The 13,237-nt window shown below is 43.5% G+C and overlaps 1 protein-coding gene across 1 annotated transcript in view; it reads left to right on the top strand.

Annotated features, from left to right (window-relative positions):
* Positions 1-11,550, top strand: part of SPRY2 (sprouty RTK signaling antagonist 2) — a 55,473-nt gene extending 43,923 nt beyond the window's left edge. Inside the window, exon 3 of the transcript XR_012644870.1 lies at positions 11,459-11,550. The gene's annotated coding sequence lies outside the window, so the exon portion shown is untranslated. The remainder of the gene's footprint in view (positions 1-11,458) is intronic.
* The last annotated feature ends 1,687 nt before the right edge of the window (positions 11,551-13,237 follow it).

Here is a 13,237-nt window from a genome sequence, read left to right as displayed (position 1 = left end):
GCTGCAGAGGGTCATCTGTATGGCAGACATGGATGCAGTCATGGCCGCATTTGCCACCCTTGCGTTCAAGAACTGCACCAGAGCTATTGGGGGACCACGTGCCGATGTTTGCCCCTGAGCCTAGAAGGGGTATGTATATAAACTGAAAGGGATACTTCCTGATGGTGCTGCAAGCCTGGCTGACCACTGTGGCCAGTTCACAGACATTTAAGTTGGCTGATCAGGCCAGGCACATGAAGCCTGTGTATTCCAAAACTCCATCCTGTGCCAGAGGATGGAGGTGGGCACATGCACCAGGTGGCTGATTTTCTGCCATCTGGAAATGATCTCAGGGGAGGAGTACTTGTGAGGGCATGGGGGACAGCTGTGCTGTTTGTGTGCTCTCGGCTTCCTGCCACCGGGTTTCAGGGGCTCCCTACAGCTTTAAGAGGAGCTGGGGGCAGGGACTATAGAGTGTGATTGCTGTGGATAGAATGTCCCCCAGGGCACCTGTGTCGGATCATGGAGGCCTTTTCTGTTGACAGAAGGACCCCAGAACATCCAGACCTGTGTTTTGTCCACAGGTCTCTATCGACAGAGGCATTTTTCCTCTTGGGGAGCAGGGTACGGCTGTCGACAGAAATGCAACGTTCTGTCAACAGAACACACTTGGTAATCTGGACTCTCCCCAGGTTTTGTTGACAAAACACCAATTTTGTTGACAAATCCCTCTAGCGTAGACATAGCCTAGATATTAGATTGGCCACTGATGGCTCCAATCCACAATGTAGAAAAACCTGCAAATAACATACAGGCCAGTTTTGGTAATTAGTGCTATGGAAACCTACCAGGTTTTGTTTCCGGAATATTTGTTTGCAAATGGACATTTTGTGAGTACTTTTGAGGCATCATAGAACCTTTCTATTTGTGCCAGTTAGCTCAAAATGAAATGTCATCTGAGTTAAATTACAAGCTCGCTGAATGGGACAAATTTCACAATTTGTTCAGGGGAAAAATTGATATTTCCTAGTGAAGCAGTTTTTCCATATGATAGAACTAGCAGATGTACCTGATGTTGCTCTGGACCTTAACTCTGTTTTTTCTTTGTTTTGTTTTGTTTTTGAAAATAAAAGGAAAAAGCACGTTTTATTTAAATGGTTGGGTTTTTTGTTCGTTTTCTTTAAACTGTTATTTTATTAAGTTAGTTTTTATTTTGGATGTCTTAGGAAAGGGATTGTTAATTTTTTCTGTTTTTTTTTTAAATGGGAATTATCATTTGTTGTGTTGTAACAAAAAAAGTATTATAGTCAATTTAGGTTCCAATAATGTTTTCTTCTAGTTTTCAAACCTTAAGCATTGATTTATCTGTGCCAAAACAGAGCATGCCACTGAATGTCTCTGTTATTGAGAAGCAATCCTATTCCAGGTTCATCCTATCTTTTCTGGTTCATCTTGGGTCAGTCCAGGGGTGAACATGACACATTTCTTACAGGTATTGGTGTATCCTCAGGGCAGGATGCTGGGTGAGGTGGGAGTTGTGATTAACACTTGGCTTAAGAAATTTAGCATGAGGTGTAGTGCAAGGGGCTCAAGGTGGGTGCTTGGGGAGTGTGGGGGGTGGCTCAGGCAGGGAGTGAGGATGTGGGAGACTGCAGGTGTCAGGTTTGGGGGGTTAAGAGGGGCTCAGAGCAGGCTGGAGTGTGTGGGGATGCAGAAACAGGGTTGGGTGAGGAGGGGCTCAGGGCAGGGGGCTGGGGGTGTGTAGGGTGCAGAAGTCAGGGCAGGGGACTGGGAGTATGGGTGGCTCAGGGCAGGGTGTTGGTGTGTGTCTGTGTCTGCGTCTGTGTGTAGGGGCTGTGCAGGGAGCTGAAGCTACTGGCTGTTCCCCTTCCTGTCCCTCCCAGGAAGCGAGAAGAAAATGCACAGCTCACCTGCCCCCTGCCCTGCCCAGCCAGAGCGAGGAAAGTAGCCAACTGCTCTTTCCTCTCACTCTCTGACAGTGACAAAGGGGAAGTACAAACAATGTTCCCATACAAATCTGGGGTGTGTGAGTGGGTGGATCTTCACCCCCCCCCAAAAGGTCTTAGACAGATGAGGGGCAGCACCCCCCAGCTAGCCCCTTTTCCTGGCCGGGCTGCTTCTGCTTAACGCGACAGCCTGTAGCAAGCCCTGGGAACTGAGCAGACAGCAAGTACGACCTCCTTCCCAGCCAGCCTGCTCCTTCTTACTGGAGCAGTGCACCAGTTGCCTTTCACCTCTGGTTCAGTCTCTTTCAATATTTGCCCAGTTATGTCAATATTAAGGACTGTGCTTGAATTGGTGATTCTGGCTCTTTTCTGTTTGGTGCTGTGAGAAGCAATCCCATTCCAGGCACATCCCATTTTCCTGGCACAGCCCAACTCTTATGTTATTTTAAGACAGGGGCAGGGAACCCCTGGCCTGAGGTCTGCATCTTGACCACGGCTTACCTGGATTTGGACCCTAAGGCTTGGGGCTTCTCTCCACAGCATCCAACCAGTGGTGGGGTTGGGGGTGTTGAGCCCTGAGCCTCATGGGTGGGATCAGGAAATCCAGGACTGGATCTAGGCCATGGGCTCTGCCGAGGTGTGGGGGATGGAGGGCAGGAAGCAGATTGGCACGGCATTGCTGCCGTTCGCTGCTGTTTCCCCCAGACCAGGGAAAGAGATGGGGAGCAGCAGTGGTCTTGGCAGTGCTGCCCAGAGGCCTCATTTTGATGCTCTGATTGGCCAGAATTCCAGCCAATCAGACATTGTATTTCTATGCCCCTAGCTTCACAATTTATTTGTGCAACATAATAAATAGTACATGGCATAGGCACCTTCAAGAGGTGTTGCATGTTCTGACAGCTAACCTTTAGGCTCTCATTTACAAATAGTCAAACAAGGTTTGGAAAAATCTCTGTAGATACGAGATGAGGAGCCTTTTGCAACAGCAGCTGTAGTGACTCCCTGTTTTGGATGATCAAAATGGTACCTTTTTATCTTTATCTTCCAAAGTTCATTTGTGAGAAACAAGCTAGGGAATTTCACAAGTTTCAAATTCAGACGTGTTTTAGGTTGAACTGAGTGATTTTTGAAACAAGTAAGATTTAGTAAGTGATTAAGAGGAAAAATTAGCCCCTGGTTTCTCTCATGCACTACAAGATTTTGTTTGTAAATAAAAAAGGCCTTGTTTAGGAGTACAAATTTAAGAAAACCGTTCATGCAGATACAAGCTATTATAAAGATTTCTGTAGCAACTAGCACTAATTTTATTCTGAATTTGAAATGCTGTGATCCTCCTTTTTAATCTTAACAGTATGATTCTAAACTTTGCAATAACTATTTTTGATACTCTGAATGCTGGCATCTATGTCGTAATTTTATAACTGTTGGATTATATTAAAAATATTCAAGCTTCCTACCAAATGACTTTGGATGGTCTCAGACTGAAAATCTCATACAAGTTTGGGAATACCTTTGGATTTGATGTTTAAGAGCAAAATCAAACAAAACCCAATTACAAAAGCCTCACACAATCAAAAGAACAAAAAAGAAACAGTGGGAGGCAACTTTTCATGACTGGGAATGGATTAGGTTAGCATAAGTGGAATTTTGTATAACATCAGTTTCTTAGATTTTTCATATTTTTAAAAGGTAAATAATTTATAGTAATAGCCAGAGGCATAGAAATGATGTTCATAGAAGTCTCTGGGATTGGAAGTGTTACAGAAAATAAAAAGAGGAAGTTCTAAGAGCTTTCATATAGCTACTGTTGCTAATGTAGTACCCAGAGGTACTGAGACCTCATCTGGGGGTGAGTGAAGTCTCTGCTCTACAGCCTTGGTTGAGAGCTAGCTGGCCCTTAGCTCATGTGGTAGAGTGCTGGGCTTTAGACCCTATACTCTCAGGTTCTATCCAGCTGTTTCTACACAGGCCACTTTGGAAGTGGCATGCTAATACATGGGGTGAAAGATGCTAATGAGGTTTGGATGCAAATTCCCTGTGCCTCATTAGCATAACTTCACGTAAGAACATAAGAATGGCCATACTGGTTCAGACCAAAGGTCCATCCAGCCCAGTATCCCGTCTGCCGACAGTGGCCAATGCCAGGTGCCCCCGAAAAGAAGAACAGAAGACAATGATCAAGTGATTTATCTCCTGCCATCCATCTCCTGCTCTTGTACTGAAGGCTAGGGCACCATACTTTACCCCTGGCTAATAGCCATTTATGGACCTAACCTGCAAAAATTTATCGAGCTCTTTTTTAAACCCTAATAGAGTCCTGGCCTTCACAGCCTCCTCCGGCAAGGAGTTCCACAGGTTGACTGTGCGCTGTGTGAAGAAAAATTTCCTTTTATTAGTTTTGAACCTACTACCCATCAATTTCATTTGGTGTCCCCTAGTTCTTGTATTATGGGAAAAGGTAAATAATTTTTCTATATTCACTTTCTCCACACCATTCATGATTTTATATACCTCTATCATATCGCCCCTCAATCGCCTCTTTTCCAGACTGAAAAGTCCCAGTCTCTCTAGCCTCTCCCCATATGGGACCCGTTCCAAACCCCTAATCATCTTAGTCGCCCTTTTCTGAACCTTTTCTAATGCCAATATATCTTTTTTGAGGTGAGGAGACCACATCTGCACACAGTACTCAAGATGTGGGTGTACCATAGTTTTATATAGGGGAAGTATGATATCTTTTGTCTTATTATCTATCCCTTTTTTAGTAATTCCTAACATCCTATTTGCTTTACTTACTGCCGCTGCACACTGCGTGGATGTCTTCAGAGAACTATCCACTATAACTCCAAGATCCCTTTCCTGATCTGTCGTAGCTAAATTTGACCCCATCATGTTGTACATGTAATTTGGGTTATTTTTTCCAATGTGCATTACCTTACACTTACCCACATTAAATTTCATTTGCCATTTTGCTGCCCAATCACTCAGTTTGCTGAGATCTTTTCGTAGTTCTTCACAATCCCTTTTGGTTTTGACTGTCCTGAACGACTTGGTGTCATCTGCAACTTTGCCACCTCACTGATTACCTCATTTTCTAGATCATTGATGAACAAGTCGAACAGGATCGGTCCCAGGACTGACCCCTGGGGAACACCACTAGTTCCCCCCCGTCCATTGTGAAAATTCACCATTTATTCCAACCCTTTGTTTTCTGTCTTTTAACCAATTCCCGATCCATGAAAGGATCTTTCCTCCTATCCCATGACCACCTAATTTACATAAAAGCCTTTGGTGTGGGACCGTGTCAAAGGCTTTCTGGAAATCTAGGTATATTATGTCCACTGGGTGACTATTCTTCCAGACTCCAAAATGCTGTGTAGAAGCATGGCCCCAGGGTGGTCTTCTGGAAGGATGTCCTTCTTCTGGCGGTCCCTTCTTCCCAAAAATTCCCAGAAGCCCCCCAGGGCCATGCTTCTACATGGTGTTTTGGAGTCTGGAAGAATGGTCTTCCGGACTCCAAATCATGTGATGTTATGCTAATGAGGCATGGGGAATTTGCATCCACACCTCATTAGCATCTTTTGCTCCGTGTATTAGCATGCCACTTCCTGGCATGTGTAGAAATGGTCTCCCTGGTGCCGGCAACCTGGGTCTGTTGGCGTTACAATTGGTGCATTGGCCAGGAAGAACTGCTGGAAGGTCTCAGAAGCACGGGACGTGCTTCCTCAGCCCAGGGAACCATGTAGTACCCAGAGGTACTGAGACTTTATCTGTGGTGAGTGAAATCTATGCTCTACAGCCTTGGCTGAGAGCCAGCTGTCCTTTAGCTCTTGTGGTAGAGTGCAGGGCTTTAGACCCTATGTTCATGGTTCTATCCCTGGTGCCAGCAACCCAGATCAGTTAGCATTACACTAATGATAATAGATGTCTGGTATTCACATATGTCTCAGTATCTGCTGCACAGAAGACAGTATTATAATAAGATCTACAACAAGCTAAAAAGAGGAGGAAGCATATTTATTTCAGCTGTGGATCAACCGTCAAACCATTTAGGATCCTTACTGATCAGTCAGATAATTATTCTGTGAATTATGAGTTCCAATGTATTTTTTCTTCAGTGTGTATTTGCAGTTGTATGGCAACGGAAAACACTTCTAAAGTGAACTGACTGTAAATCTGAACATAAAAACTGTGCCTACACATGCACGCTACTTCGAAGTAGCGGCACTAACTTCGAAATAGCGCCCGTCGCGGCTACACGCGTCGGGCGCTATTTCGAAGTTAACTTCGACGTTAGGTGGCGAGACGTCGAAGTCGCTAACTTCATGAGGGGATCGGAATAGCGCCCTACTTTGACGTTCAACGTCGAAGTAGGGACCGTGTAGACGATCCGCGTCCTGCAACGTCGAAATTGCCGGGTCCTCCATGGCGGCCATCAGCTGGGGGGTTGAGAGATGCTCTCTCTCCAGCCCCTGAGGGGCTCTATGGTCACCGTGTGCAGCAGCCCTTAGCCCAGGGCTTCTGGCTGCTGCTGCGGCAGCTGGGGATCCATGCTGCAGGCACAGGGTCTGCAACCAGTTGTCGGCTCTGTGGATCTTGTGTTGTTTAGTGCAATTGTGTCTGGGAGGGACCCTTTAAGGGAGCGGCTTGCTGTTGAGTCCTCCCTGTGACCCTGTCTGCAGCTGTGCCTGGCACCCTTATTTCGATGTGTGCTACTTTGGCGTGTAGACGTACCCTCGCAGCGCCTATTTCGATGTGGTGCCGCGCAACGTCGAAGTTGAACATCGATGTTGCCAGCCCTGGAGGACGTGTAGACTTATTTCGATGTTGCTACATTGAAATAAGCTATTTCGATGTTGGCTTCACGTGTAGACGTAGCCAAAGTCTGCAAACAGCCAGGCCAAAATATCATTCCAGGATGGAGACCCATTCAGATGGCTATCCCCTCTGTTCTGGGTTAGATAAGAGACCTTTTAAGACTCAACTATAGACACACTGTTGCTTTCCCTGGTCTGATATCTCCATATCAAAGAAAAAGATTCAACTTAATGGGTTGTTGACTCCCAAGACTAACACTAACAAATGTTATCATTGTTAACTATTTCACTACTGCTCATTCTGGCAAGTACTCTACTCACCAATTTCTGTCACTTGCAGTAGTAGATACTGAGACAAAGAGGTTAGAAAGTTATCCTCAAGAATGTTGGTCTAAGCAATAAGAATTAAGTTCATTCACAAGATGTTAAGTAATATCAGGCCCTTCCTACATGATGGAGAGTTAAAAAAGGAATGTACCCAGAAGCCACCTGCTACAAGACAGGCCCAAAAAGGGAAAACAACAGAACACCACTGGCCACCACATGCAGCCCCCAGCTAAACCCTCTCCAGCGCATCATCAGTGATCTACAACTCATCCTGGAAAATGACTGATCACTCTCACAGACCTTGGGAAGCAGGGCAGTCCTTGCCTACAGACAGCCTGCCAATCTTAAACAAATTCTCACCAGCAACTATCGACCACAACACAGTAACTTTAAACCTGGAACCAGCCCCTGAAACAAGCCTCAGTGTCAACTTTACTCACATATATACACCAGCGACACCATCACAGGACCTAACCACATCAACTACACCATCATGGGCTCTTTCATCTGCACAACTACTTATATAATATATGCCATCATGTATCAGCAATGCCCTACTGCAATATACATTGGCCTAACTGGACAGCCTCAATGTAAAAGAATAAATGGACACAAATCAGGCATCAGGAACGGTAACATACAAAACCTGTAGGAGAAGACTTAAGTCTCCCAGTACACTCAGTAACAGATTTAAAAGTAGCCATCCTACAACACAAAAACTTCAAAAACAGACTCCAAAGAAAAACCGCAGAGCTGCAATTCATTTTACAAATTTGACACCATCAACCAAGGACTGAATAGAGACTACAAGTGGCTGGCCAGTTACAAAAGCAGTTTCTTGGCTCTTGATGTTCACACCTCCACATGAGCTATTGATAATGGGCCACATCCTCCGGACTGAACTGACCTGGTTTCTCCTCTCCTGATGTTCACAGCTCCACATTAACTGCTGCTAATTGACCACATCCTCTGTGACTGAGCTGACCTGGTCAGCTCTGGCCCTCCTCTTGACTGGGACTCCCTCCTTTTCATAAACCCATATATTTAAACCCTCCTCTGGAACCCCCTTCTCAGTCATCTGACAATGCAGGTCTTTGCCCACAAAAGTTTATGCTCCAAAATATCTGTTAGTATATAAGGTGCCACAGGACTTGTTTTTGAAGATACAGACTAACTCAGCTACCCCTCTGATAAAAAAGGAAGGCTATTCTCCCTCACCAGTGACAATAACTCCAACAGTCACCCTCCCACCAGCTCTCAAACCTCCAGATCCCCTTGACAACCTCTACAATACAAAACTCTGCAGCAAGCTGAAAATCTAGATAGGCACAGTAAATTGAATTTACAGTGAACTCTTTCATATCTGGCAGCCCCAGGAATGTAAGGTTACCAGATATTCAAACACTCTGGATAACAGAGAGGGATACCTAGCAATGCATAAGACTAAAGAAAAACAAGATTAACTATTAACAAACAGAAATGTATGCAGGGTACTTTATTTACCAGCAACAGTAATATTGTTCAATGTAAACTTTTCTACATTTGCTGTATTTATTTATATTTACTTTCACCATACTGTACTTATGGAAAATGTAACTAAAATTTACTTATGGTTAAAATGTGGCTTATTTGAGAGTTCCCAATGATAGAATGTTGGATGTGAAAGAGTTTACTTTAATATCAAACTAATTAATAACAAAAATATGCATTGATTTGATTATTCATTTTCATACTTCATTCAACAAAATCCTTTCATACTGAATTTACCTAAAGGTTCAGAGAATTTCCAAGCCGCTATATAATTAAACAAAGGAGTGTTCAGCAATCCAGAGCCTTGCTACAGGATTTGTATTCAGTGTGCTACATGGGACAAACGTAAATAAATGGGACAAACAGATGTATATGCCTATGCCTATAGTATACACATCAGAAACTGGCTGGACTAGTGTCGTAACATTTCAAACAGTGCTCTCATTAATGAAAATGATGTTTGCTTTTGTGGTGACTCAGTAGTGCAGAGGTGCCAAAGAATTTCAGAATAATACCACAATTAATCCTGAACTAACATATGATGAAAACTGCATGCGACATCACTGGCACGATTTTCTTTTTCGAACTGTAGTTAATGGCTTTTAATCTTGTCTACGTAAAGCAGTCCATAAGAATTTCAGACAAGCACCATGAAAATAGGGTGATTCTGTCCTGGCTTAACCTTATTTAAGTCACTGTTCTGAAAAACTCAACCTGAGAGGCAATAAATTATTTGTTCTGACACTTCTTTTCTCACTATCTGCCGAAAAATCTATTCACACTGATGATCTGTAATCACAAAGAACACTAAGGAATTCACTTAATCCAATACACATAGAAGCTCTTTATACATGCAGATGATAAAATACTTCTTTTAAGAGACCTAGACATAGCAGTGCCTGACCTTCTGTAAGACACAGTAATCTCTTCACAACTCTCAGGATTTAATAAAATAAATCGATATGTTTGGAGTCTTGCCCTTATTTGGAGGATACAGTGGATTTCTGAGATCAGAGCAAGATACTGCACCACATGTAGAATGAGTCTTAGTCAAAGCCTTTAGATTCACTGGAAAGAGTCATGTTGACTTCAATGAGCATTGGGTTGGCCCAGCATAAGCTATCTTGAGAGATAACTCACATCCTCATTAAAAGATAACAGTGAAAAATAGTTTTACAGACAAGTAAGACCAAGAATTCTCCACAATCCCATCCTAAGTATTTCATGCACACACATTTAGTTTGTTGACATACTTGATATTTTAGCTCCAAAATTGATAGCACATTCTCCCATCAATGAACACTACATTTCCTTACTGAATCACAGACATTGCTGTTGATCACTAAGCAAGTGAATGTGTGCTGTAGTTGTTCACAGGAATGGCCAAAAGAATGCAGTTTTTAAGAGGAAAAAAGCTGACCTGGAAAAAAAACCCTCTTTACAAGAGAGGTTTTATCTTCTGTGCTTGAAATACAGCCATGTTTTTCTAGAGTCAAAACCGTCATAATTAGTCCTGAGACTCAGGCCTGTTTTCCAGCCCAATAGCAGTCTTGAGTCCAATAACTTAAGACTTGGGGTCCAGGCCTGTGCTTCAGCTTTATAAGGCCCAGGCCCTGGTTCAGGGTGCAGCAACAAACATAGTTCAGAGTTCTCGGCCCCAAGTCCTGGGGCAGGGTGGGACCAACAAACAGAGTGTTCAATAACCAGTGATGAGACTGCCACCCCGGGATTTGGGATGGTGGGGGTGGGGTGTCAGTGGGGATCCGGCCTGCAACACGGTGGTTTACCACAATCCACTTAGCCTGACTCTTGTCCCTGGGACACTTTTGGACTCCCCCCTCAAGTACTGCTGGCTCCCCAGAAAATCCTCAGGGTTTGAACCCTCAGATGAGGCCAGTCTATCTTCCTCCTTTGTCTATTACGGGGCCCGGTGGTCTGGGCCAGTCCTCTGCATCTGCCAGGTCCTGAATAGCCTCCCAGCTTGGGAGTGTGGGGCAGGCATCTGTTTCCTACAGTGGCTAGGGCCTAACTGGGCTTTTATGCAGGTAGTCTTACCCCCTGACTTTCAGTCAGCTGAAGAGGTGAGGGTAGGCTCTGCCCACCAACGCTTAGGGAGGGGCTTGAAAATGGAAGTGATTTGGTGACTGAAAAGGAGCCTGTGTCTTACACTTGTCTCACAGTAATTTCTCTGGAAGGAGTCCTAGAGTTGTGGAGTGTGGGGTGTGAGATGAATGTGGGGATAGACCTCAATGTATAAACAAACTTTCCTATCTGTAAAACTGCCTAATCAAAAACCCTGAGCCTGGTCTACATCACAAACTTCAGTTGGTATAATTACCTCAAAGTGAGTTACGCGAACCTAATCTGCGGTGCAACTGTCACTGTGCCAATAGGAGGGAGGCTGAATACCTATGCTGATGGGAGAAGGCTCTCCTATTGGCGCAAGTAGCGTCTTCCCTAAAAGTTACAGCAGTGCCCCTGCAAAGCTGTAAGTGGACACAAGCCCTTATTCTCAGACGAATTTTTAGTTGCTACCTTGAAAAACCATAGTCCAAATTATAGCAAGAAAATACCGTTAATCTTTGCTATTATTATATAAGGGGATATGTGAGTGAGAAACAGAATAAACTGTATGTAAAAGGCAATATTTTCTCTTGTGTTTCTAATAAAAATGTGAATTAGAAGGTAAAGGACAAATTACACACCAAATTATAAAGTATTATGAATTCTTATTTGTATTAATGCTGGGGGAGGGAGGTGGGGATTTTCAAAAGGCCCAAAGGACAGACAGGCACCAAATTCCCATTGATTTCACTGGATACCTTCTTCCATTTTCAGATCAGATGGCTCCTGTCCTTTGTGCCTTGGAAAATCCATACATATGTAGGTATCTGTTCTTCCAGACAACTTTGACACTTGCATTTACAGCTCTCATATCATTAACGGACCATTGGTGATGGAAGAAACTCTCCAAGGGTTCCCTTTTTTAACAATATATTGCATCATTGTCTTTGGCTGCAGCCCATGGCACTCTAAAATGGAAAACGGAAGCTTCTTCTGCATTCATAGCTACACACATGCTATAGAGCTGATGGACCACATTCATCAGGCTACAACAAGGCCCTGTAGCATGCTTCCTTTGACACCAGCAGTACCCACTGCTGCAGAGGGGAATTCAAATAAGTTTGGCCATCACTGCTCTCCTCTGGAAGTTACACCAGAGGAGGGCAACTGAAATTTCTGCTGAGGACTTCATCAGAGTTTGCTGGTAGAGTCTGCCATACACGTGTCCTGATACTGTACGTTCCCCTGGATGCCTTATCCTGATCTCTTTTCTTGGCACTGACACACAGTTTTTTGGTTTGTGTTTGTCTGGCCAGCAGGGTAGACTTGAGACTTCCTCACACTAATGCAACCTTCTCTACGTCAGAGTTACTGGTGCCAGAGGGTGTGCAGCCGGGTTTATGCCAATAGAAGCCCATCGAAATGATGAGTGACACCTGTGGGGATGCTGGTAACAAACTGAAACTTTACTTCCTGATCCTAGTCATATAATTTCAATAACGGCGACAATGGTCATTATCGTGACTTCCAGGACTACTGCTACAAAATGAATCTGACAATAAATATAATGTTGCTAATTGGACTACTTGTTGTCCTCTCTCCTTCTTAAAAGTCTTCTTGCAGCTTCTAGCTGTGTCTCAATAACAGCCACAATGGCACAAGCCCTGCCTCTCACTCTTTTGATTATATCACAGGAAAAAGGACCAAAGCAAACATTTACAATGTACATATAGGAAGTAAACTGTTATTTGCCCTTTCCCCTCCTGTTGTTTGTTTGTTTGTTTTTCACTCACCCATTTACTGGTTCTAGGATTAGTTATTTAATTTAGAGAATTTGTCAGGAGAGAGACCTTGCTTTCTTGTATGCCTGAAAAGCTCTATGCACAGATCTAATTGCAAGATCAAGTTTTTACTTATTTTCCTGTTGTTTGTATCAACTTTGCGTACGGAGATAGGGAAGAAAAGAACCCTGAAACATTTAGATATTGTAATAACACCGCAGAAAATGGCAGAGGCACTCCGTGACAGATGTAGCCACTGAAACTACTTTTTAAGTTCCCCTTTGAAATTGACTAGTTTTCAATTGGACCTTGTCCTTTTAAAAAGTTGCACGTTATCATTTACCCGTTTGACCATTCAGACAGAACTAAACCAATCTAGAATCTAGAGATGATCTGATTAAAATTAGTTATGTTTTCCTTAGTATATTTTAAAATTGATAACATTTTCTTTTCGGGCTGTTTGTTTTTTTTGTCCCAGACATTGCAAAATTCTGTTTTCAGGAATATTACTTTTACAAAGCATGTGAAAACTAGTGCCATCTGCAACAGCATGTAGTATTTCAGGCAACATATTCTCTCCCTCTTATATTTGCAGATGTGGGGGTTTTTACAAACCTATTTGGCTCACCCCTGCTGACTTGTGCACACAATATGAAAGTGGATTTAATAAATCATTCAGAGCTGGTGCCCAGATCTACAATGCCTACTCAAGTTAACGAGACTTCCGTTTCAGTATAGGGTTGTTTATCGGCTCCCAAAAATAGCATGAATT

This window comes from Carettochelys insculpta, chromosome 1 (genome assembly GCF_033958435.1).
Source record: "Carettochelys insculpta isolate YL-2023 chromosome 1, ASM3395843v1, whole genome shotgun sequence".
Lineage (NCBI taxonomy): Eukaryota > Metazoa > Chordata > Testudines > Carettochelyidae > Carettochelys > Carettochelys insculpta.
The sequence above is the reverse complement of the archived record's forward strand: the minus strand, read 5'-3'. Positions and strand labels throughout refer to the sequence as shown.